The sequence below is a fragment of the Pongo abelii genome, chromosome 7 (assembly GCF_028885655.2).
Source record: "Pongo abelii isolate AG06213 chromosome 7, NHGRI_mPonAbe1-v2.0_pri, whole genome shotgun sequence".
Classification (NCBI taxonomy): Eukaryota; Metazoa; Chordata; class Mammalia; order Primates; family Hominidae; genus Pongo; species Pongo abelii.
The window spans coordinates 91966610-91990000 of record NC_071992.2 but is presented as its reverse complement, the minus strand read 5'-3'; the positions used below and the strand labels follow the sequence as shown (position 1 = coordinate 91990000).

Sequence of the window (23391 nt, the reverse complement as noted above, 5' to 3'; positions counted from 1 at the left end):
AGGATCCTCTTAAATTCTGATTTTTTCAATGGAAAAACTTTTACAACTCCCAAACATATTCTGTTACAGTAGTTTATTTTTTAAAAAAACTTTTCCCCCATTTTAATTGGGGTGGTTCAATTCCATACAAACAAGCAAATTCCCAAAATAAGAATAGCAACAAAGAGGAAGAATATTAATAACTGTGATTCAATATAAACTATGTGAGTTTTAGTAATTCATTAAAATATTTTATGTGCTTCTTTTAAAAATACACAAATGGGCACAGGTGGTATTTGTTTGTTCTTAGATTAGTTGAATAAGGGTTAGCATTCTGAAATTCAAACAAACAAAAAGAAAACCTTTATATACAGGATCAAACATGTTGATTTCTACCTTCCCTCCCCCACCTCCCTGGCTTTTAGCATCTGAAAATGGTTAGTAAGAAAAGAATAACTAGCTGGTGAGCCTTTCCAAACACCAAAAGACAGGACCCATATATTATATTTGGTTAACGCTCATGGACAGTTTTAGTATTTTTTAAAAAATCAAATGAAGTGATGTTTTGTTCTAAAGCGTCATTCTCAAAATTTTTGTAAAAGGTTACGTTTCTGATCATTCCCATTCCCAGAAATAGAAGTGCAGCGTGGCTCATGTAAGTTATGGCTCTTCACCTGCAAAAACAAATTCTGAATAAATTCTGCATACTTAACCTCAGCAAACAAAGACCTGAAAGATTCAAAAGATGAGAATCTTGAGTACCTGAAGGTAAGCTTTTCTTTCCTTAGTATGGACACTTAAAAAGATACCCAAGCCTGGATCTAAACAGGAACATTTCTGTGCCCTTCAAACACACCAGTTTCAAGACGGGTCCAAAAGGGAAGAGACAAGCCAGGAATTGACCTTCTCTAGTCCCAGCGACCAGATTTGCCCGAGGCCACAGGACGCCTGAGTGTGTGAGAGAGAGTGGCTTGTGGGATGGTGGGGGTGGTATTTGCTATTATAACACACCAAAACACTTTCCAGAGGAGAGGGAGGAGAAATTAAACTCCCTTTTTTTCTCATGTAAATCGTGTAACCCTTCACCCCAATTGGTATTCAACCAATGTCATTTCTAAGATTTCAGTCTTCGATATATTTATTAATAAATAGATCACCACCCGATTTTCTTTATAGCACGCACAGTATGCCTCCTTTCCACACTTACTGGGAATCCTTATGCTTGTTGATTCAAGTGAATTAAAAATGGTACCAATAAAAGGAGCAAGGGCTATTTAGCAACACATTTCCTTGTGTCTCAAATCTGCACTGTCTAGAACAGAACCTCGTTTCTTGTCACTCCGCTGTGTTAAGAACAGCAGGCCACAGCCATTCAGACTGCCCCATCAACTGTGAGTTTTAATTTGAGCCACTTTCACATTAAAAAAAAAACAAAAAAAAAAAACCTTACTTTTTCCACCAACCCATCTTCACCCTGTGTTGCACCACCTAAAGCTTTCAGGCCACGCTCTACTCTGGAGCAAGCCAAGCATATCAAGTGTGCCTGCAACACTCACAGGCTAATGAACAATGCACAAAAACAAAAGGAACAGCAAGGCTTCTATTATCTGATCTTCCATAAAACACAAAAACTGCCTTCTCTGGTGCAGAGGAAGTGCCAGGAAGCCTGCAGGTGTGAGCCGGTTAAAAGAAAAGGCTTGGGCTAAATAGATTCTTTGACTGTCAGGGATTAGAGCCATGGCACTAGTAGTAACACACATCTTTTCCTTTAATTTACAAAATTTTCTCACGAGTCTGCAAGAGTTCACCCCATCAGGGGCTTTCGGAGGCCATTGAAATGTCTTAAGTTTTAATTAAGTTGGAGTTGTCAGAAGAAAGCTTTTTTGGCACAGAGTCAGGGTCATTAATTACTGCTATCTTTGTTTCTTTCTGTAAAGAGAACTCCACTGACTTGTTGGGTTTCTTACCCAGCGTACATTTTCTATCCTCTCATTCCCTTTCACTTCCAAGTGGGACTTGATTAAGTAGTTTACCAATTACTTCCATCAGTTCTAGGTACAAAGCATTTATACAATCTTAAATCTTAAAAAACATTTCTCATTAGTGGTTTGGAGTACAGTGGCAATAATACATTCTTCTAGTAAGTTATCAAGCAGCTGATTTCTTGCATGGATCTTTGCATTTAAATATAACTGTCTTCACATTTTTCTCATCATTATCTATTCAACATACCTTTTCATATTTTCACAGCCTGTGACCTTGCCTTTTATGAAATACTAATCAATTTTTAAATTATTTACTTTACCCAATGACATATAATTTTAGCTGGAAACATTCAATTTATGCCTAATATCTCTCAAGTCAGGCAATTATTCTTATTGTTTCCAGATAAAATTAGCTGCCACTATTACTGATATTTTGTAGAAGTAAAAATGAAAGGTGTAAAAATGCAAAAGTTTTAGGTAATTTGTTAATGTTTCATCTATCCCTAAAATAAGTCATTGCTATTTGGACCAAGTACATGAAGCACTAAAAATCTTTAAAAATCAATATCTTATTAAATTTTTCAAATTTCTAAAATACTGTACAGACTTGAATATGTGTTATACATATTTATGTATGTAAAGTCAGGAAAATTATATTCTTTTTTAAAAATCATAAATTTGAATTCTAATTTTTATGAGAAAATATGCTATGTTTAGATAATTTGCTTTGAAGTATCTCCTTTTCAGTATATATTTTGTATATCTCCTTTAGGTTTTTACATCATTTCTCATTTTTCCATTTCATGGAAAAATAACAAAAGCAAAACAACTTAGTTAAGATTCATAAGCAAGAATGAAGTTGAATAATTGTCTCAAAAATCAGAAAACATCTAAAATAGAGTAAACCTGAATCAATACAGATGTATTTCTATCTACCAGTATGGCCAGAACGAGTCTTTGAATTTAAGAACATCTATTTTTAAATCTGAATGAAATGGATGGAAAAAGATTCACAAACCTGGGTAAAGCCAATTACCACAGTCATTTCTTCCTGATGAGCATATGATATCACTTCAATTTTTTTTCTAGTAATCTCATAGACACCTGCCATGAGTAACAATCACAAACGTCTTACCACCAAATAAGTGCCACTTCAGACAAAGAGCCCTGAATGCCACAAGGGGCACTTATCATTATAATGATAAAGCCTCATCATTATCTGATGACTCTCCGATGAGCAACTTACAGGATTTGGAGTCCAGAACTTGGACGGGGGTCCAGAATTTGGACTAGAGTCTGCTCTAGGTAAAGCCAAAACAACCAGTGCTTTTATTTAGTCTGGTCCAAAAGTGGTCCACTTTGGAAAGGAGGACAGAATTCTTAGTTTCACAGAATAGCTGATTCTGTCATGTTTTCTCACAGGTAAAAACATCATTTTTTGTCATTATACTATTCTGCTTATTAAACTTAAAATGATGCATCTGAGAAAGAGGTCATACAATTTTCCTCTGGTCCTCAATAAAAGTTTTAAATGCCATTTCTAATCCACAGTAAAAGATATAAATATAAAAGCATAGATGAAATAAATTAGATAATCAAATGTAACTACTCAATTGATTTAAGAAAGTCCAAGTTTTCTAGAGTAGTGAAGTCATATCTTTACATAGATCATTTAAAAAGCAAATATTAAAGTGAAATCCATCTTCCAGGATTTAACAGTTAGGGAATTTGAAGGGCCCATTCTACTATCTTTGTGATTTATCTTGTTTACATGTCTTTTGTATCACTCCAACAGATATCAGGAGGATGGGACTATGTTTTTCACTTCCAAACCACCTGTCAAAGTGCTAGAATAAAATAAGCACTTAAAAATTAAATCAACTTAAATATATACGTGACATCTGATCTTAAACTTAACACTGAACAAACTTGGTAATGAAGATTGTATAAAAAAGAGATTATTTAAAGATGTATGCAATGATTCTGCAACATTTTAAGTCCTCCAATAACTCTATGGATCAATTCTGCTCATCTCCATTTATCTGAACGTATTATGAATATATCTGATTATAGTCTGAATATAGTATGTTCTGAACCTGGGTCCTTCTATATTAAATTTTTTCTAGATCATCTGAATGAATAAGAAATAGTTATATGGAGTTTGAGAAGGTAGCAGGATCCACTGCTTTTTCTTAAATCCTTCCTCAATTTCACAAACAATTAGTGTGCACACTATGGCAAGCATTGGGCAAGACGTTGAAGATCCAAATGACGCACAGCCTTCTCTCAGGGTGCTCGTGGCCTAAAGAAATAAGTTAGGAAACAAAATAAACAAATATAACCTCGTGCAATGAGGTTTTTCCTGTAGTGAAATAGATTTCTTGGGATAGAGAAAAGGCATCTCTGGGTACCACTTCCCCAAAGAAGTAAACTAGAACTTGGTTTGGCAGGTTTTTGTCATGGACAATAGGTAGAGCGGCAGTCAAGGTAGATGGAATAGTGTGTATATCATCTACAGGCAAGAGCAAGTGTGGCAACAGCAGTGCACAGTGTCTAATGCACTAAAGGAAAAGGCTGGAGAGGATGACAACGTGAAGTACATTGAATAGCAGGCTAATCTTGAACTCGAAACAGAATGATGTGGGAAGTCACCAAAATATGTTAGGTGGGACTGAGATAAGATTAACCTTCCTAGTTCAGAAACACCATTGTGGCCATGTTGTGCTGCCTAGATTGAAGAGTAGTCTGGCAGTATGGCCCTTGCCTTCCTGGGAGTCAAAGAAGTATTAATACAGCTCACCTATGTCCCTCCTCTTAGTCCCTGGCTTTGGCCATAACTCTCTTAATCCTCTTACTCAGTCTTCCTTACCCACTATTAATTATGTTTGTGTCCACAAGAATTTAGTTCTAACTACTGTTAAAGGGGTCAAGTATTCATAAACAGATAACTCTCAAATTTCTATTACTTACCCAGGTTTCCCTTCTGAGATCTGAGTTCATCTACTATAAAAGCTATCTTAGCATATCCACTGAGAAATCTCTCACGGCAACCAAAGTTCAACAAATAAAAATCAGAACTGATTTCCCTCCCTTTTTACTCATCCTCCACGCTTTCCCACAGTAATTAACTTTTACTGAGTACTTTTTACGTACTAGGCACTGCTCTAAATGCCTTACGTAACGTTCTTTTATTAAATCTCCACAATATGGCTGACAAAGGAGATACTAATCTTACCTTCCATTTTAGGGATAAGGAAACTGAGACACACAGAAATTAGAAGCTTGCCCAAGGTCACAGTGTCAGTGAAAGATGAAGTCAGATGAACCCCTATGCTTCTAACCATTATACCATATTCCTTCCTCAAGTCTTTCAGGTAGTGGCACCTCAGATTCACCCAGAGGCTCATTCCAGAAATTTGGAAGTCATCTTTGATGCTTTCTTCCTCATTATCTACATCTAAATTATCGCAAAGTCCTAAATATGCCTTCTCATTATTTCCCAGTCTATCAACATCTCTACATTTTACCACCATCTCTTGCCACAAGCTCTCACTCATTCTAATCAATTCGGAAAATAACCACAGTGGGGAAAGGATTCCCTATTTAATAAATGGTGCTGGGAAAACTGGCTAGCCATATGTAGAAAGCTGAAACTGGATCCCTTCCTTATACCTTATACAAAAATTAATTCAAGATGGATTAAAGACTTAAACATTAGATCTAAAACCATAAAAACCCTAGAAGAAAACCTAGGCATTACCATTCAGGACACAGGCATGGGCAAGGACTTCATGTCTAAAACACCAAAAGCAATGGCAACAAAAGCCAAAATTGACAAATGGGATCTAATTAAACTAAAGAGCTTCTGCACAGCAAAAGCAACTACCATCAGAGTGAACAGGCAACCTACAAAATGGGAGAAAATTTTTGCCACCTACTCATCTGACAAAGGGCTAATATCCAGAATCTACAATGAACTCCAAAATTTACAAGAAAAAAACAAACAACCCCATCAAAAAGTGGGCGAAGGATATGAACAGACACTTCTCAAAAGAAGACATTTATGCAGCCAAAAGACACATGAAAAAATGCTCACCATCACTGGCCATCAGAGAGATGCAAATCAAAACCACAATGAGATACCATCTCACACCAGTTAGAATGGCAATCATTAAAAAGTCAGGAAACAACAGGTGCTGGAGAGGATGTGGAGAAATAGAAACGCTTTTACACTGTTGGTGGGACTGTAAACTAGTTCAACCCTTGTGGAAGTCAGTGTGGCGATTCCTCAGGGATCTAGAACTAGAAATACCATTTGACCCAACCATCCCATTACTGGGTATATACCCAAAGGACTATAAATCATGCTGCTATAAAGACACATGCACACGTATGTTTATTGCGGCACTATTCACAATAGCAAAGACTTGGAACCAACCCAAATGTCCAACAATGATAGACTGGATTAAGAAAATGTGGCACATATACACCATGGAATACTATGCAGCCATAAAAAATGATGAGTTCATGTCCTTTGTAGGGACATGGATGAAATTGGAAATCATCATTCCCAGTAAACTATCGCAAAGACAAAAAACCAAACACCGCACGTTCTCACTCATAGATGGGAATTGAACAATGAGAACACATGGACGCAGGAAGGGGAACATCACACTCTGGGGACTGTTGTGGGGTGGGGGGAGGGGGGAGGGATAGCATTAGGAGATATACCTAATGCTAAATGGGGAGTTAATGGGTGCAGCACACCAGCATGGCACATGTATACATATGTAACTAACCTGCACATTGTGCACATGTACCCTAAAACTTGAAGTATAATAATAATTTAAAAAAAAAAAAGAAAAGAAAAGCAATCTGTTTGGGTACAGTGGCTCACACCTGAATCCCAGTACTTTGGGACCTTGAAACCAGGAGTTTGAGTCCAGCCTGGACAAGAAAGTGAGACCCCATCTCTTCAAAAAATTTAAATAAATTAGCCAGGCATGGTGGCAGGTGCCTGTAATCCTAACTACTCGGGAGACTGAGACAGGAGAATGGCTTGAGCCCAGGAGTTGGAGGCTGCAGTAAGCTATGATTATGCCACTGCACTCCAGCCTGGGGAACAGAGTAAGATCTTATCTCTTCAAAACAAAACAAAACAAAAAAACAAAAACAGAAAAAAAGAGAAGAAAGCTGATTCATGAATTTAACAAATCAGAGAGCATCTGCTATGTGTTGTGCACTGTTCTAGGTGCTGGAATTGCAGCAGTGAATATAACGAAGTCTCTGCCTTCACAGCCTAAATCCATGAAGGGAAGAAATATAACACTCAAATAAATAAGTACATAATTTCAGGTAGTATAAGGGCTGTGAAGAGAAATGAAGCAGGTAAAATTAGAAAGGGATGGCAGATGTGGTGGAGGAAGATGCTATTTGAGTATGCCAACCTGATAAAGGCACATCTCTACTTAATACTCTTCAATAGCACTCCTTTTCTCTTAGAACAAACCCTAAAATTCTTAACATGACTCTAAATAGAATGACCATACAGCTAGACTTTTCCAGCACACTTCCAGTTTAACAACCATCAACCCTTCACTTTCAAAATATTTCCATTTTGAAGTTTAAGAATGGAATCCTTATACCTAAGGGCCCTGCATGATGATGGCTTCAACCCAATTCTAACTTTAGTTCATTCATCTTCCTCACTTGCTGTCTTAACTCCAACTATCCTGATTTTAGATCTTCCAAGTGTAAGGTTCATTCTGAGTATACAGCTTCCAGAATTCCCTCAGCCTTGACAATTTACCTTCCCCTCTTCACCTGTCTTACTCCTATTTCTCCTCAAAAGCTTTTCCACTTAGGAGTCTTTCCTTTTTCTTAAGAAATATGACATTTTTTCCTTGTTGTACTTTGTATGTTTTCTTTGGAATGCTTATCCCATCAATAATCAAATATTAGCACAATTAATTGATAGTTGACTGCATTCTCTCCTAGACTGGAGGCTTCCTGAGAGCATAGACTGATTCTTTATTGTTCATTATTTTACCTCCAATTCCTAAATAATGTGCAGCATATAGCTATATGCTCAATAAATGTGGTTAGGAAGAATAATAGTGAAGAGGTACAACTACTGGCAGGCAATAGATCAGAAGTACTCAACAGCATGAAGAGTTAATCAGGACATCGTATTTGACAGAATTTCTTGCCTAATTGAATATAGTGGAGAGCAATAGAAAGAAGATTAAAAATAACTCTGATTTCTAGCTTGAGCAAGCAAATGAAGGATGCTACCATTGACAGAGGTGGGAGATGCAATATAAAGGACAGGTTGTGGGAAAAGGATGTGCTATATACTTTAGACATACTAAATTTGAGATGCCTGTGGGATGTCTAGATAGAAGTTGTTATTACTTATAGCAAGATTTATTTGTGTTATAACAATGATATTTTTAAGAGAACCTGTGTCACCTCAGGTCCAGAAAACTTTCAAAAGAGTTACAAAAAGCTAGAAATTCCCATTTGCCTGGTGGAATCCTGGTCTTTATTTTGTCTCTCCAGACTCAGTTTTGGGGAAGCCAGGCACCAACTCACAGAGCTGAGACAGTAGCAGGAGGCAGCAGTTCCCACAGTTTCTGACCCTAATTTTCATTCCACAAATGAGTATCCTGCTAAGAAGTACTTTGAACAAATAGTGGTAGTCATAGAATACCAAATAATATGGCAGGAAAAAATGTAATGTGTGTAAAATATTCAAAGTTTTTTTATTTAAATACTAATTTTTAAGATCTTTGCTCTATGCACTTATCTTCAGTAGACACTGATATACATCAAAATTTGCAAAGTGAATGAGATCAAATGACCCTTTGACTCCACAAACAGAGCCAAGTGAAATTGTCCCAATAGAAAACTTATCAAATTCTAGGCTGCATGACATGGCTCACACCTATGATCCTAGCACTTTGCGAGGCTGAGGCAGGCAGATGGCTTGAGCCCAGGAGTTCAAGACCAGCCTGGGCTAATATGGCAAGCCCCTGTATCTACAAAAAATACAAAAATTAGCCAGGCATGGAGACTCATTGCCTGTAGTCCTAGCTACTGGTGAGGCTGAAGTAGGAGGATCGCTTGAGCCTGGGAGGTCAAGGCCATAGTGAATGGTGATCAGGGCACTGCACTCCAGCCTGGGCAACAGAGCAAGACCCTGTCTTTAAAAAAAAAAGAAAGAAAGAAAGAAAGAAAAGAAAAGAAAGAAAGAGAAAAAAATTCAAAACTTATCAAATTCTAAAGTAATAGAAAAAAATATACAAAACACACTGAGATGATGTCACAAACCTGAAAATAGACTCGTTTCTCACATATGGAAAGATCATTCATGTCATCCATTTGTCAGAGTCCCCCTGAAATATTTGACATTGCTGACTCCTACTTTCTTGAAATTTGTTCTTCTTTTAGCTTCAGTAAAAAGCCCTTACTATTTTATTTTTTTATTCTATTCTATTCTATTCTATTCTATTCATTTTATTTTATTTTATTTATTTTATTGAGACAGGGTCTGACTCTGTTTCCCAGGCTGGAGTGCAGCGGCACAATCATAGCTCACTGCAGTCTTGAACTCCTGGGCTCAAGCAATCCTCCTGCCTCAGCCTCCCAAGTAGCTGGGACTACAAGCATGCACCACCACACGCAGCTCAACTTTCTTATCTTTCTAGTTGCTTCTGTTTTGTTTGCCATCTCTTTTTCTTATCTTGATACATAAAATAGGGGTTTCACCTGTGCTCTCCTCATCTTTTGATATCAAGCCCCCCTCTATTATTTCATTTTCTCTCTTTGTTTAGTTAATATCCTGGATGCAGATCACTCATAAATTAAGATTCCTAACAATGACCTTTCTCTCCAAACCTATACTGCATGTCTAACAACCCAAAATTATCTCCTTCTGGGGCCTCCTTCTTTTCTTCTAACCTCCAAGTCTATACGAGTTAATCATCCTTCCTTTTAGTCCTGCATCTGCTCCTCTGTGCCTTCACATTACTGTTGATGATACAAGACAGACACATGAGTGTCAGATTTATTTCTCTTCCCTGCTCCAGGCATCTAATTAATTGTTAAGTGTTTGCTTATTCTAATGTTGCCCTCATCTTTCTCTTTCCCCCTATTTCCACTACCTCCTATTTACTTCTTCCTGGAACTACTATCTCCATCTCCTCAATGGCCAGCTTGAGTATAATCACAAAGTAAGCATTTGGCATCATGACCTGCATTATTACATTTATTACCATTAATGGCATTCCTAATCATATTATGCCAGTCCTGCAATTAAAATCCATCAGTGGTAACCCAATGCCTACCAAGAATTTCCCAAACCCTTTACAGGTTATTTAAAATTTCACATTCCTTTCTTGATCATTTCATTGCTTGCTCTCTATGTGCCAGAAAAACTGAATCACTCACCATTTTTTAAATGTCTACAACTTACTCCATTATTTACATGCCTTTGTTCACAATCTTCCCTCTTTCTACCCTTGTCAATGTTTTATGTGTACATACCCCAATTTTACCCATTTTAAAGCCCGATCCAAATGTCACCTCAACAAAAAGACTCCTCAATTGTTACAACCAGAGGTATCCTTGTCCACCTTTAAAACAAACAAAAAATATCTTATCTGAATCCCTTTATGCTGATTAACATATTCTATTTTTGTGTTACAGTTATTTATACACATGCATTATTTATTCCAATAATGGGTCCAATACAGGACCAATGTCAAACCCATCTTTATAGAAATCCCATATTCAGAGAACACGTTCAATAACCACCCATGTGCTTACATTTAGAAAAGCAGTTCTCCTTTAATGACAGGCAACATACTATATTTAGGAGGAACAAAGTTTTGTTGAAAGCCCAAAGTTTAACTTTTCCTCTACCCTTCACCAGATGCTTGACTTTTGGAAGTTACTTAATTCTTTGAAGGCTTAATTTCTTTTTAAAAATGTGGTTAATACAACCTGTCATATATATATATTTTTTTAATTTTTTTCCTTTTATTATTATTATTATTATTATACTTTAGGCTCTATGGTACATGTGCGCAACGTGCAGGTAAGTTACATATGTATACATGTGCCATGCTGGTGCGCTGCACCCACCAACTCGTCATCTAGCATTAGGTATATCTCCCAATGCTATCCCTCCCCCCTCCCCCCACCCCACAACAGTCCCCGAAGTGTGATGTTCCCCTTCCTGTGTCCATGTGTTCTCATTTATCAGATTAAGTGAAGCAGTATAATATAAACTGCTACGTGCAGGTATCTAATAACTTTTGGTTCCCTTCCTATCTTCAATATATGTGTGGTAGGTATCTAAGATGACTTCAATACCCACATACAGCAATTTTAACAAGTGCTGGGATAACAAGAACACAGAAGAGGTGGGAGAAAAAGACCTACCAGGAGTTCCCAAGCTGTGTCTCCGATTTATTAGAGCAAAACTGAGCAAAACAAAAGAGCTCACCTAAATAATCTGTCCCAGCCCAGCAATGTTTACACATCATTAACACAAGAAGCAAGAAAATGGAAAGAGTGAAACCAAATTTCATTGAATAAATGCAAGGTGGTTTAAAGCACTTTTATATCACCTATCTCAATCTCTATTTTACTGTTAAGAAAACTGAGCCTCTGTAAAATTAACACATTTCTGCCACTTATCTAGTAATAAAGCTGGAATGCAAGCTTAGGACATTCTAATTTGTATGTTCATGTCATGCAGTGTCACATTGTCTCACATACACACATGCACACATACACACACACACACACACACACACACCCCTTTATGAGACAGACAAAGAAACAAACAAATTCTGATTCTCTTAAGAGGCTGTGTTTCCCCAGGTTTTGATTGAGTAACTGAGTGTTAGGGAAAAAAACTACATTAATTAAACAGCTGACATTGGCCAAAAACTGTGCTGGCCAATAGAATGTTGCAGACTGTCTCTTGAAAAAGTACAGGTTCAATTTTCTTGAGATGATAAATTATTTAAATAGTAATTGAAAAGTAATAAAAATACCATTTGTACATTCTAAAAGTACTTTTAAAAATTATAATATTATATAAATCAATATTTAAATTAATTGCTCTCAAAATATTCTCCTGTGTATTATTTTACCTGCTAGCCTCCACTCTATGTAAAAAGGAAAAATAAATTAAATTTTCTATTATTATTTGAAACCTACAGATGCTTGTAAGGTCTACAAATCTCATGAGATATTTGTTATTAACCAATAATATAGGCATTCAATACTACCCACAGCCCATGCAGCCCAAGCCCACAGAAATAATAGTGTTTTTGCTTTTCAGGCAATAACTGAAATTGGATATTTTTTTAAAGAAATCATATTCATATATTTAAGTTACACGTGAGATAAAAATTAAAACCATGCTTTTGTGTCATGGAACAGATCGTTTTAAATATCAAAATTGCAGTTACTTTTGAATAATTCTTAATGGCCACACAAATGTGTTGGTTTGATTAGGCTCTCAGCAACCTCCCACCAACAAATCATATTAAAATGGAAGAAAACACTATTTGATAGAGAGAGACATTAAGACATTAAAGAATATTTTGCAACAGAAAGCCCAATTACCTATATAAAATTTTTGACATCAGTTGGCCTAAATGATCAATTTTTTATCTTTTTTTTCAAGCACTTGTTCAACAAGATTTCTTAAAAATGTGGTGGTACTATTATTAGGTATAATCATTTTTCAAAGTTCCCCTATTTATGTATAATACTTAACACTCCTTATGTTGTAGACATTCCTTCTATCACTGAGGGATACTAGATACATTAGAAAGGTTTTCCTGGTTTCTGTTAGCTCTGTCTTTAAGTATGGTCATATCATACATCTCCTGTGATGAAGATGAAAGCATGGATTTTTGAAGTGGGATAGACTAAGTTTTGGATGCTGCTTCCTTAATTAATGGCAGTATGGTCTTGAATGAAACATCTAACTGCTGGGCCTCAATTTCATCATCTTTTCTTTTTATTAAGACTTGTAGTAACTGCCTCATGGGGTTGTTTTGAAGGTTAAATAAAATAATATTAACAAGTGTGCCATACCTAACGATACTGTGCCTGGCAATGCAATAGACAGGGAATAATCTGTTCTGTTCTCCTTTTTGTGACAGTTTATTTTCTGACATTTTAATTCCTTTAACCTAATGAAAATGGAGTCATAATATAGGAACAGTGACATCATTGTTATATTTCAAACTGCCACCCAGTTTTGGTTCCATACCACTTAGAAGTGATTTCTGCTGGGATTATATTCTAGGGCCATTTACTGGGGAAATAAATTTATTTCATTTAATATATATTAACCTACATGTATAACATACTAATATTTGAGTAAAGCTACATTTAATATTTACCAGAAAAAACAGGCATAAACCAAGCTATAGCCTCTGTAATTAATTCATTCTAAGAATTTCAGCATATCTAAAATTTTATATAATCAATAGTCTTCATACTTTTCATAAAGAAAAATATGAGGCATAGTTAACATTTACAATGATTTTTTAAAATTGTGCTTTCTGGTAGAACTTTGAACAAGGATTTATTATTGCATTTAAGTAGTGTCTTAAGGTATGATTTTTATGGTCTATTAAGCATAATTCTCAAGCACCTTAAACACAACTAAATGAGGTGGAATTACTATTAACTTGTATTTTAGGTTACCAAGTGCCCAGGCAGTTCCAAACAACTATATCCGGAATGGTATTTTATGACAGCTCATGACTTTCTATGTTGAGCTTCCTTGACTTAAAATTTTTACGAGATTGAAAACTGGCCTCTGAGATGGTGCCTGAAAGTTGGGTCATTAGTCCTCACCGTTTAAGAAATAATGTCTCAGCAGGTTGTATTTGAACCACTTGAGCTCAAGGAGGTGTTAACAGAGTTGTTAATTAACCTAGGTCTGGAACCTATTGTGAAGAATCCCAGAAAGTTGGAACAATAGGGAGGCACTGCTTAACCTACAGCATGGAAGAAATGACTTTTGCTTTAATAATATAACCCCAAAAGTTACACAATAGTAATATGAAGTTAAACAAAGAATGGCAACATGAAACTAATGGTCAGAGGTCGGAGCAAATTTACAGAAAACCAGTTGGAGTGAAAATGTGTGGAATTGGACACTTAGAGTACTGGTCCTTTTGAAGTGATCCTTGTCTCCATATTTGAATAGAAATGAGCAATAAAATAAATCTGAAAATAACATCTCTTTTATACTCAAGATTCTAATTAGATCAATGTTTTGCTTAAATCTGTCAAGACCATTGTTTTAAATAACCCACAAGGATGGAGATTTCATGGCTTTCCTTGGTAAGCATGTACCAATGTTTAATCATCCAGTTACAGTTGAGATCTCAAGGTGAAAATGATCTCTCTATAATTTCTCTGTAAACCCAGCTGGTCCGTGAAACTAGAGAACTGACTAGCATAAATAAACACAAACAAACAAATCTCTCAGATTCTTGAAAAAAGTTACCAAGTAACTTAAGTAGTACATTAAGGTATAATTTTTATGGTTTATTATTCACCTCTCCAGACAAAGTAATCTCAATTAGTCATCTCTCCAGACAAATTAATCTCAATTGTATTGGCAATTTCCTTTGAGAAATTGCTTACAGTATTTAAATCAAGTCTGTATTATTTTCATAGTTCTTTGTATAGTCTTTTGAAGATATGTAATCCCAAATTCTTTTTATATAGGAGACGACCAATGCTAAGAGAGGACCTCTGTTGCAGACTAAATGCTCCAATATTCCCTCCATTTTGTTGATGTTGTTGAGACCAAATCATGTGATAAGAAAAATAAATGATAAAGATTATGAAGATATGAATATAAAGTTTAGCTGCTGTAATAAAAACATCAGAATTAATGTGATCCACATCCAATGATGTATATCTTTAAATGGTGGATTGCACTTATGGTAACTTTTAAACTAGAGAATCTACAACATGCATTATTATTACTAGTATCAGCTATAATTGGACATACATTTTAAGCAGTTTATATGTTTTTCTAGTTAGTATTTGTTATGCCCATCGCAAATTTTTTCTTTTTACTTTTTCCCTCAACAATCAACTATAATATTTATGATTTTCCCTAGAAAAAGGCTTATTTACAACCATTATCATATATAATAATACATCACTTGTTTTTCTGTTTGTTTGTTTGTTTGTTTTGGAGACAGGGTCTCACTCTGTCACCCAGGCTGGAGTGCAGTGGGGCCATCATGGCTCACTGCAGCCTCAAGTGCGATTACAGGCGTGAGCCACTGTAATTACTTTCTTAATCTTATCCTTCCACTGCTAATGATTCTAAACACATCCTGCTTTTTCATCTAAGGTCCTTATCACTGAAGAGTCTCAGGCTTTGGAAACCTGGAGCTATCAGATGGGAGCAGCCCAAGTACAGCAGGATGAGAATAGAGTGGAGTGGCAACTGGATGGCTATATTAAAAGTAGCAAAGCTGAGGCCCTGTTATGGGACGGTGGCATAGAAGAAAGAGAAAACAATGACAATGGTATCTCTTCCTCAACATCTGGATGTCCTGAGGGGATAAAAATGAGAAGAATGAGATTTAATAAAGATGACAAAGATATTGAAAGGGGAATCCTGAGAAACTCTTCCATCCAGCACCTCAAAGCAGTAAAGTGTCAAGGACAGATCTTAGTGTGTTGGTATTTCTAGAGAAAGAATAATATCTCTTTGCTTCTCAAGTATCTTCCCCTTTATGTTCATTATTATCAAGACCTTATTTGGCAAATGGCAATTGCTTTAATTCTATTGGAGAAGTGGAAAGCCTAAAACTGTTACCTATTGAGAGAGTCAATACAATGATTACAATATGTTTTAGACATAGTATAAAAGATGACTACAGATTGGCATCTATAAGATTGACTGTATCTTTCCTCTAGGAAAAGATAACACAAAGATGAACTCAGGAGTTGCAAACATAAATTAGCTCTGTGTACATTTATTTGAACTGTGACAAGTAGTGTAATAATTGGTAATTTTAAAAAATTTTGGGTAGCACACTTTAGGAAAACATATACATTTGCTTTTATGGCATATTTCAGATTTCCTGGATTTCACATGATGAATTCATACTAGCATATCCTAATTCTAGTATTACACATTTTTAAAGATTGCAGAAAACAATCACTTTAAACTTAGAACTTACAAAATATTGTTCACATACTATCTCATTTGATTTTCACTAAAAGTCAATATGAATGTCAGGGAGATATTAACTTCTTTTTATAAATCTGACTTCCTGTACTATTACATGTATTCTTCACTATTTGTGTTGTTGCTAGAAGTTCTTATGCCTAATAGAGAAATAATTATTGTACTCTATACCTTTTTCTTTTCTCCTGACTTCATACTTCCTATAATCTCCAAGAGGCTATATCTATAAATCCTTAGAATATAATTGGGTGTTCTCGACCAGAAACTAGTCATACTTTCTTTGTAGCACTAGTGGGGATGGTGTCTTACTCATTCATGATGGTATCTATTAAAACAAAACACTCTCTTTTAAAGCAACTCAATCTGTTTTCATTGAACTACTGGCTGTCCTCCAGAGGAGTAGACCCACTCCAAGAAAGCATTCTAAAAATCTTGATTTTATTTGTTAGTAATTTTTCTCCAAATGACCTTTCAATTTTTAGAGTATTCAACCCAGTGATAGTAGTACAAAGCAGCCCAAACAAGACAACCCAATGCAAGTATTCTCAAGTGATCCTATTGTAACATGCTTCCTTCTGCATTTCTCTATGTACAGAGGCAAAGAGATTGCAGTAAACATCGGGCCAGAAAGCAGTCAAAGTGGAGACGTTTGCCTCTAAACCTCATTTATGTTGAAAATCAAGAGGTCTTCTCTGTAAAACATTCCAAGATTAGAAAATCAAATAATTTTTCAGCTTGAATATTAAACACTTTTCCTTCTATTTTAAAACACATGTATTGTTTAACAAATGGTTTTCATCTCTATGAGGTCCAAGGATCTCTTTTTACATGCCTCCCTTACTATACTGAAGTAAAATAATATATAACATTATCTATTTACACATAGAATGTATATAAATCAATATAATAACCTAACTGTAATAAAGTAGAAGTAAAAGAAAAGAAATGTAAAATATAATATATACATTTATTTCACTTTGGAAAAGCTGAGGCATGACCACTACATGTAATGAAGGAGCCATAAGCTTGCACCCACATGTAGCATTGCCATGAATTTACAAGGATAAATAAACACAGTTTCAAGTCTATTGCATGGGCAACTCACATTTCATGAGGAGGCTACCTATTGGTGATATAATTTTTCAAAGTGGTAATTAACTCGTACTAAACTACCAAACAAAAGCAGCATCTTCTCTTAATGTACCTGATAGTTGCATTCCTGAAAATTTTAGCATATATCAAAACTGTGTTAAAAAATACTTTATGTATAAAACAGCATTTGGTTATAGGTCTAATGAATATAAACAAGTTTAATCACTTAATTTGAATGCAGAATGGGTTAACTGAAATTGGGATACAGGACACTTTTCCCTTGTGATGGACTCTCACACATTATAGTTGTCTGGTGGACCTGAACCCCACTTAAGAGATGTCTTTAGTAACTAACTGGCTCTCAATAGAGAGCCAGGCTAACTTTTTTCTCTCTCTCTCTTTTTTTTTTTTTTTTTTTTTTTGAGGCAGGGTCTTGCCCTGTTGCCCAGGCTGGAGTGCAGCGGCCTGATCACAGCTCACTGCAGCCTCAACCACCTTGGCTCAAGCAGACTCTCCCACTTCAGCTTCCAGTAGCTGGGACAAAGGCATGTGCCACTATGCCCAGCTAATTTTTGTATTTTTTGTAGAGATGAGATCTCCTTATGTTGCCCAGGCTGGTCTGGAACTCCTGGACTCATGTGATCCTCTGGCCCTGACCTCCCATAGTACTGGGATTAGAGGTGTGAGCCACCCCACCTGGCCTCAGACTAACTTTTAACTCCCCACACTTCTTGTGATTCAGAAAAGCTTTCCCTAGCTCCTCAGAGTAGGGGATTAAAGTCTTCTGTTACACAGCTTCACAGCTCCATAATGCATGCCTCTTTCACAGGACGTATCATAATTTTAATCAGATACTGTATGTGATTTTGTGATTTTAAGTATTTGTCTCTATTCTCAAACTGTACCTCCATGAAAGCAAGTAAGTCTGTCTGTTCGACCCTGTATCTTCAGTGCCAAACCTGTCCTTAGTATATTGTAGATGCTCAATAATAAAGACATATTAATAAAGGAATGAATAAAGCAATTTGTGTCTGCTCAAAGGCCGCAAACCATGTGCCATACTGTTTCATGGAGTGAGATGGTGGGATGCCAAGATACTGACCTCCAAGTATGTGTACCTATTTATTGTGTGGAATGGTAGGTACATCCTTAGAAATCAAAAGAAAACAAAAAAGGTCTTAGGAGAAATAATAAAAAATAATCACTGTGAGAAAGTAATTTTTTCTTACCTAATGAACTTAATGCGTATTCTTGAACACAGCCTAAAAAAATTATGGGATCTTTAGATTCTTATTAGTGGACTGGGTGATTGCTTGAATTGCCAAAATAATATTTTAAAGGCACCGAATGACCATATCTATGGTTTCTGTAACTAAAAATAACAACATAAGCTTAAAGCAACATATCTTAAAAAATAAAGAGTTGATCACTTAGATCATTTATCTGTCAATACTGTATGATATTTTCAAACCCTCTCATGGAGTGTATTTATTTTATTTATTTACATCCCACTTCATTTCCACCAAGGATATGATGTATAAATCATAAATTAAACATTTCTACTCTTGGTAAATATTAAACAAGTTATTTTTTATTTCCATCTTGAAATTGAATAAAATTCAAAAAATTAAAACTCAAATGACTAAAGGTTAAAATATCTAAAGTTATAATATAAATCTAACCATTTAAACGTATTTCCAAACCAAAACTTAGCCAGATGATCAATCACCATTTCTGCTCTTCCAGATGGCTGCAGTTCCATCTCCTAGAATAATGGAGTGCTCAAATCTTTGATAGTTAATTGTACTGGATTACTGTTTGGCAATCAACCAACTCCCTGGCCTGGGGGCAGATCATTTTATTTAATGGTTCATCACCAAGCCCTCACTAGCATGACAACATAGATCACTATGCTATTGATGCCAAGAGAGTGAAAAGCTGAGAGTCAGCCTATCCCACTTGGGAGAAATTACACTTAATAAACTACCCAGGTAAATGGTAACCAAAATGAGTAATGATTAAGACCAAGAGCAAATTAAGTAAAATAGCAAATGGGGGAATAGATTTTTTTATCACCTTTACTTTATAAAATCATGTGTTACCTAGTTTAACATTTCTCTCTAATATATAATTTGGCTGAAATATATAGGAATAACATCTATAGATGCATAAAATCAAATGAACAAAAAGGATAATGATTTTTAAGGTTTAAGGTTTGAGCAGTGAGTTTTACATTTTTCACCAAAATTGGACATTTTATTTTCAAAATGTAAATATATATGTAAAGAAAATCTTTCTTGAAGTCATTTTTGAAATGATTTTATTTTTTGGAAAATATTTAATCCACATACCAGTATTGTATCACTGAAAACTGATTTTTCTATTCATTTTCAAAATACATTCCCAGATGTATTTCACATATAAGCCTGAATGCCTCAAGACTGGGGAAAACAGTTGTTTAACAGGGAACAACCAATGAAGGTGCCACAGACCTCTCACTAGACTCTGTTTTCAAGCTCAGGAGTCATAAAAATAATAAAACTCTCTTATGACCGGGAACAGTGGCTCACACTTCTAATCCCAGCACTTTGGGGGGCCAAGGCAAGTGAATCGCTTGAGCCCTGGATTCGAGACCAGCCTAGGCAACATAGCAAAACTCCATCTCTACAAAAAATACAAAAATTAGCCAGCTGTGGTGGCACAGACCTGTAGCCCAGCTACTTGGGAGGCTGAGGCGGGAGGATTGCTAAAGCCTGGGAGGTCGAGGCTGCAGTGAGCTGAGATTGTGCTACTGTACTCCAGCCTGGGTGACAAAGTAAGACATTGTCTCAAAAACAAAACAAAACAAAACAAAACAAAACAAACAAAAAAACTCTTTTATGATAACATTTGCCCAAAAACCCAATCATGGCTGAGAGGTAAATACCTGTTCTTATGCTTGATATCAAGACACAGTAAAAATCTCATTGTCTTTTTTTATTGTTTATAAATCACTTGTGCATTTGCGCATGTTTCTTTATTTTGAAGTATCTTCCCTATCCTCCTTGGTAATTTTTCATGTACCTTTCAGAGCTACAATTGAACGTTTTCTCACTTGAGTCCCTTCCAGTGCTCAGTAACATTCTCTGTCCTCTATGCTCCCAGAAAGCATTTTTCATGCCTGTTTCTCCACTCGCCATATTGTGCCATCATTTACTTGTTTTCATGCCCGTTTCTTCTATCAGAGCCCCATGAATGACGAGACTGTGTTCCTTCCTTGGTATCCTCAGGACTTAAGACAGTTCCTGGCACATATTAAGAGCTCAATATATTTGCTGGAAATGAACGAACAACGTTCTATAGACAAACTATGTGCCTTAACAATGACAATAAACCTCATGAATGAAGGTATCTGCACTCAGAATCTAAAAGGACCTGACCTCTGAGGACCACTAGGGACATCCCTGGTCCACCATCGCCTGCTGGCTCAGGGCTGCCGTACGTGGTGGAGCCTCTTGCTACGCACTAAGACTCCCTTCATTGAGCACTTCAGTGTTCTACTCCCAAGCTCATCTTGAATCTTCCTTCTCTCCTGGGCTCCTCCTACCCTGCCTGTCCTGAGCAGGAGATACAGGCACGGTGCCTATTTTGTAAATCAGGAGGACTGTGTTCTAACTCAAGCTCTTCTCAGTTATTTACAGGAACTTAAAACACTTTTCTCTCTGCACTTTCCTCCTCGTTTGCAACCAAGGGAGAGAGGTTGGGGTGTGGGGGACCATGAGAGTAGAATGGAACAGACCTGGGTGTAAACCTTCCATGCCCATGGGCAAGTCAAAAAGCCCTGGAGTTTAACAGTAGCACTCCCAACTTCGTCTTAAAAGTCTCCGGTGGTTGACCATCACACTCAGAATAAAGCCCCTCACTGGGCATGGAAGATCTTTTGTGGTGGAGCTACAAAAGTTTTAGAGAGTGGTCCTCTCAAACAATGTGTTAACTAGCCTCAATCAACTAGGCACAAGTCCCTTTTTACCTCCATGTTCTCACTTCTGCACATTTACTAACTCTGTTCTCTGGCACCACTACCATTTCCATCCCATGGTAATTTTGTATACCTCTGTCATAGCTCTTGTCACACTATATTGCAATTCTTTTTGTCTGGCTTCCACTTTAGACTGCGAGCCCAGTTAGAACAGACATGTTGTGTATGTCATATCATTTGTGCCCAACCTCGTGCCTCTTGTGTCTAGTGTCACTTAGTAAAGTTTTCAGGGAGACAAATTACTGCCTGGAAACCCCTGCTTGACAGCTATTCAAATTCCTGATATAAGAGTAGGCTGCGTGTGTATTGATTAAATATGGCTGTATCACGGTAAATTCTTTCACTGCTATTGGAAAAATAAGCCAAGCTGTGATCGATTAAGTAAATGCAGAGGAAAATATGATATTAATTTGGGGATATATAATAGACACAATAACCTTTTTTTAAAATTTGGCAATTTATACCCTGCTTCTTTTAATAAAGGATGCAAGGAGACACATCATGGGATGAAAAAGAGAAAAAATCAGAAATATGCATGCAATAAGGACCTTTATAGTTGCTATAGTTTAGTGTAAATTTGGATGTTTGCTGCCTAGAAAAAGGTAAGACACTGGGAAAAGGGAAAAGAGAGACATTTATAGTAACATAGATTCTAATCTTGTAGTTGACAAGAGGGCAATTGTGATAGCATTGACGAAATGGTTGAGAAAAGTTGGCAATTAGACCATTTGAAAAAAATGGTAATAGATGGTATACGCATGTATTAAATTAAAATGAACTAAAATTAGACAAAATATATTATAAGGCATCTAACATCAGAAATTTCATTAACAACCAACAAAAACCACATTGTTCCTTTTACAATGTATGAGCCTCTACCCACCCATCCCAACCTCAATCCGGTCTTTCTATTTCTTGCTCTAGAAATCAGACATTTAACCTAGTTAAAAAAAAAATGTGTCTTGAACAAAGGTTAAAAGAAAGTGGTTTACCTTTTTAAAAGTGAAGTTATTCAATAGTTGGGGGAAATGGAGAGATACTAAACAAATTACACTAGCATGTGAAATAAGCATTTGATTTAACTGAAGGACGAAACAATTTCTCTTGGATTACTATCCTGTTCATCAAGCCAACAAAAACATGAAAGATAAAAATGACAAGATGACGTCCCTACATGATGGCCTTGAAAAGATAATGCCATCAACAAGCACTAAGACAGCTGTACTTAAATGAATCTGCACCAAAGAAATAAGATTCTTCTCTGATGATTTCTTCAAAAGGACTTGACTTTGACACATCTTCTGGTGTTCTAACTTAATCCAAAGAATAACATGGAACTCCTATGAAGCAAGTTGATGGAAATAACATTAGAGAATGGCTGGGTTGTGAGGGCTGTGAGGATATTATGAGGTCACAGTGACAGAGAGAAGAGAATGACCTCTCTCACATTATCAGTATACAAAAAATGAGATCATTATAACAATGCTGAGCTTAACCACATACATTGTAAGATCTAGACTATCTAGAAGGCAACAAATGATGCTTGCTCAAAGAAGTTGCAAAGGCTCTGTTGTGATACTAAAAAGGCAAATACAACTAACTAATAATGAAAAAGATCAGACAATTTCAACACAAAGTAATATTTTGACAAGCTTTCATCAAGCAATTTCTGTAATGGTTGATGTTACTAATAGAATGTTCAGCCTTTCAAACAGTAGCCATACAATGTCACAAGCACTGGATTTAATGTTTAATAAGCATGCATGTAGCCCATCTTGTAACATATACTGAGAATAATAATGTTTAGCCAAGCTTTTATATTACCTATGGCATCTTGTCCTGGTTGATGCCATAGAAGACTTAATGAAGACTTGTTAATGAAGACTTAACTAATAGTCAAAAAGAGGAAAATAATATGCATTTCTTAAGAAAAGAAAAAATATTTCCTAACATTTAGATCTAAAAAGGCAAAAATCACGAGACTAATGATTTGTATACATAATAATTAAAACATTCCTGCACTGAAAAGATCCCCTAAATTAAGTTACAAACAAACA

At 36.0% G+C, this 23391-nt stretch overlaps 1 protein-coding gene across 10 annotated transcripts in view; it reads right to left on the bottom strand.

Annotated features, from left to right (window-relative positions):
* ZFHX4 (zinc finger homeobox 4) overlaps positions 1-23391 on the bottom strand; it is a 186552-nt gene that overhangs the window by 88859 nt on the left and 74302 nt on the right. The gene's annotated exons all lie outside the window — the stretch shown is intronic.